Source organism: Muntiacus reevesi, chromosome X (genome assembly GCF_963930625.1).
Source record: "Muntiacus reevesi chromosome X, mMunRee1.1, whole genome shotgun sequence".
Lineage (NCBI taxonomy): Eukaryota > Metazoa > Chordata > Mammalia > Artiodactyla > Cervidae > Muntiacus > Muntiacus reevesi.
In genome coordinates this window covers 73,573,279-73,577,322 of record NC_089271.1, presented here as the reverse complement: position 1 = coordinate 73,577,322, position 4,044 = coordinate 73,573,279, and the positions used below count along the sequence as shown (strand labels likewise).

General features: G+C 36.9%; 1 pseudogene; it reads right to left on the bottom strand.

The window, feature by feature from the left end:
- Window positions 1-3,000: 3,000 nt before the first annotated feature.
- Window positions 3,001-3,746, bottom strand: LOC136154270 (transmembrane emp24 domain-containing protein 7-like; annotated as a pseudogene).
- Between the last annotated feature and the right edge of the window lie 298 nt (window positions 3,747-4,044).

Genomic DNA, 4,044 nt, shown 5'->3' with positions numbered 1-4,044 from the left:
GGTGTTGGAGAAGACTCCTGAAAGTCCCTTGGACAGCAAGGAAATCATGTCAGTCAGTCTTAAGGGAGATCAACCTTGAATATTGACTGGAAGGACTGATGCTGAAGCTGAAGTGCCAGTATTTTGGTCATCTGATGTGAACAGATGACTCACTGGAAAAGTCCCTGATGCTGAGAAAGATTGAGGGCAGAAGGAGAAGAGGGCATCAGAGGATGAGAAGGCTGAATGGCATCACTAATGTGATAAACATGAGCTTGGGCAAACTCTGGGGAATTGTGATGGACAGGGAAGCTTGGTATGGGGTTGCAAAGAGTCAGACATGACTGGGTGACAATAACAACAATTAGAACAACAGGCTTATTAATCATGTTAACAATATTTAAAAATTTGAAATCTAAATATAGATGGGCATTTGTAAAATTGTAGGAAAACCTCAATACAAGATCCCCAATAGATAAATCTGCATAAATGTTTAAATTCAGAGAAAGGAGTACGGCAAGCCTCTATATTGTCACCCTGCTTATTTAACTTATATGCAGAGTGCATCATGAGAAATACTGGGCTGGATGAAGCATAAGCTGGAAGCAAGATTGCTGGGAGAAATATCAGTAACCTCAGATAGGCAGATGACATCACCCTTATGGCAGAAAGTGAAGAGGAACTAAAAAGCCTCTTGGTGAAAGTGAAAGAGGAGAGTGAAAAAGTTGGCTTCAAACTCAACATTCAATAAACAAAGATCATCATTTCATTGCAAATAGATGGGGAAACAATGGAGACAGTGACAGATTTCATTTTCTTGGGCTCCAAAATCACTGAAGATAGTGACTGTAGCCATGAAATTAGAAGACACTAGCCCCTTGGAAGAAAAATTTAGACCAACCTAGACAGCATATTACAAAGCAGAGACATTACTGCCAACAAAGGTCCATCAAGTCAAAGCTGTGGTTTTTCCAGTAGTTGTGTATGGATGTGAGAGTTGGACTATAAAGCAAGCTGAGCACTGCTTTGATGCTTTTGAACTGTGGTGTCGGAGAAGACTCTTGAGAGTCCCTTGGACTGCAAGGGGTTTCAGCCAGTCAATCCTAAATGAAATCAGTCTTGAATATTCATTGGAATGACTGATACTGAAGCTGAAGCTCCGATACTTTGGCCACCTGATCCAAAGAACTGACTCACTGGAAAATACCATAATGTTGGAAAAGATTGAAGGCAGGAGGAGAAGGGTACGATGGAGGATGAGATGAATGGATGGGGTCACTGACTCAATGGACATGAATTTGAGCAAGCTCCAGGATTTGGTGATGGACAGGGAAGCCTGGCATGCTGCAGTCCATGGGGTCACAAAGAGCTGGAAATGACTGATCGACTGAAATGAACTGAATTCATTGAATAATATTGTTTAAGAGAAAGCTATTTTGTCCTCAAAATTTTAGAATTAAATTTTGAAAACATTTTCACTCCTTGATACACTGTAGTATTAGAAAATAAGAAGCCAGAAAACTTGATTTTGTTTTGTTCTTACATGCTCAAGTGTACATGCTTTTAAAGATAACTTAGAACTAACTTCTAGTTGTTAGTGGTAAGTGCTATCCCATCAGTGTTCTATAGTACACATATCAAAGTTTCTACAATATGACAGCTAGTACTCAGCACTTTAGGGTGAGGGAGAGAAGCAGGACAAAAAGCAGTTGCAAATTATTTTTAACAGCAGAAAAGCTTTAAACACCTATAGATTTTTAAATCATTTCATATCCTATTCCATAATACTTGGAACAAAGTCTTAATTCTCTTGGTTCTATCTATATATTTTAAAATGCAGACATAATGAAAATCTTATAGTACAAAATATGCATTATTTAATACTCATTAAGTACAGTATAATCAGTAGGGACTATCAAATAAAAATCACACACAATCATCTAAATTTTTAGGTCATCATATGGTTGCTAACCAGAGAGTGTAGAAATTACAAGTGTAAGACAAAAAAGGAAAAGAAAAAATACAAAGAAACTAACTTCTCAGTGCATCACACCCTTGAAAATAAAGTGTATGGCACTTTTACTATGCTAATATTACATTACAGCTCTGAATTTTAGCTGTAATTACTTAAAGACATGAAATTCACATGACAGCAAGAACCAGTCAATTACAATGTTAAAATGAAACAGATCACCACTTTCTTGGTAAAAATACAGAAAAGGTGATGTGTGCAGAAAACTCAATAAAATTGTTTTCATTCATTTGTCCCCCACTGAAGTGTCTTAAATTTTATCCTCTAAATATTCTACCTGTTATAACAATCTGATTTTCAGGCTTGTATAAGCTCTGATATTTTATTTAAAGATACTATTTTTTGTTTGATAAGAATGTCTTTATGAATAAAAAACATATCTTGTTATAAATAATGGAATAAACCTCCTAAAACAAAAATGTGACATTTTCTAAGCTTGTTAGAAATAAACCATGATATGTCAACTTAAAATTGTATCAATATTAAATAACATTTCTGTGAACAGTTTACCACATAAAATTAATCAGTGGAGAATTGGGTTTAATTTATAATTAATCACATTCAGTTTCCTTAAAAATGAAGTTTTATTTTGTATAAATAGTTAAAAGTCAAATATCTTCCTTCACAATACATTTAGACATTAAATCTAAGGTTTTAAAAATATGCACAAACTCTAAGTAAAATACTTTTAAATGGCTAAAAGGAATAAAAATACCAAAGTTTACTGTACAGAATAAACAACCAGGAAAAGAGTAAACCTTTGGTGTTGAATTTATGAATAGCCCAAAATAAGTCCCAAAGTTTTTTTCTACCTGTGCAAATAAAAAGAGTGTCCTTTCCAAAGTTTGAGGCTATACACTGTACACCCCCCACAAACAAGTTTATAAATAAAGTTTTTAAAAATGTTGCCAATATTAAGTTCTTCCATAACTAAAATTAAAGGTCAGCAACAGTCCAGTGGTTAGGGGGCATCAATTCTCAAAAACTAGTTATGATCCAACATTAGTAGTTCTTTTATCTGAGTAAAAAACTTTTCAGAAGAAATACCTGCCCTATGCTAACTACCAGAAGAATGTGGGCCTCTACAATCCAAGGCCATTTAGATTCTTGGTTGGCTTAGGCCTTGAACTTCTCTCAAAAGGAAATGAGTCTGAAAGTCGATGACAGACTTTAAAGTCTCTTTTTTTCTTTTTCATATATTTATATTAGTTGGAAGCTAATAACTTTACAATATCATAGTGATTTTTGCCAAACATTGGTAATGATAACCCTATATGCAAGACAGAAAAAGAGACACAGATGTATAAAGTTTCTTGAATTGAAGCACAGGCAGATTCCATCTGGCTGAGAGCACTGACTCAGCTAACACTTGGAAACAAAGGTGGGTGTTTTTCAACTTCAAAATCAAAATACACATTTTTATGTGTGAAAGCAGAATGTTCATCCTTGACGCAAAATTTGTATGTCCCATTTTAGAAGACTGTTTCTTCACTTTGTATAATGCATTGTGATAAGGATCTCCAGACTGACAAACTACATCATAGTGACTGCCAGCAATTGCCTGGAACTCTGGAGTGCACTTGGTGACATGCATAATGTCCTAGTAGAGGCATTACTAGGCATAGCCAGGCAGTTTGAAGGTGATCTATGTGCCCCCAGGCAGGCTCCACCACCCAGCAGTGCCCCATTGACCTGCAGTGGCCACCCAGCTTGGCACTGACACCATCCAGGGCATCCTGACAGGCTATGGCAGCTCCTTAACAGAGCTGTGGGGAGACCAGGGTCAGGGCTGCACCGACTGGCACACAATAGACCTTTGCCCCTTCGTGGGATGTCCCACGAAGACACACTGCAGTCTCTCTGAGCTTTGGAGATATTAGGGATGAGAAGAGATCCACTGGGTGTGGGTGAGGGGTACTGAGGACCTAGGGCCAGGAACAAGCTGGGAAGGAAGACATCTGAGTTTTTAAAATGGATGGCTAATGTCCCATAACTTATGCTGACAATATATACTCAATTTAAGAATCCAAAGG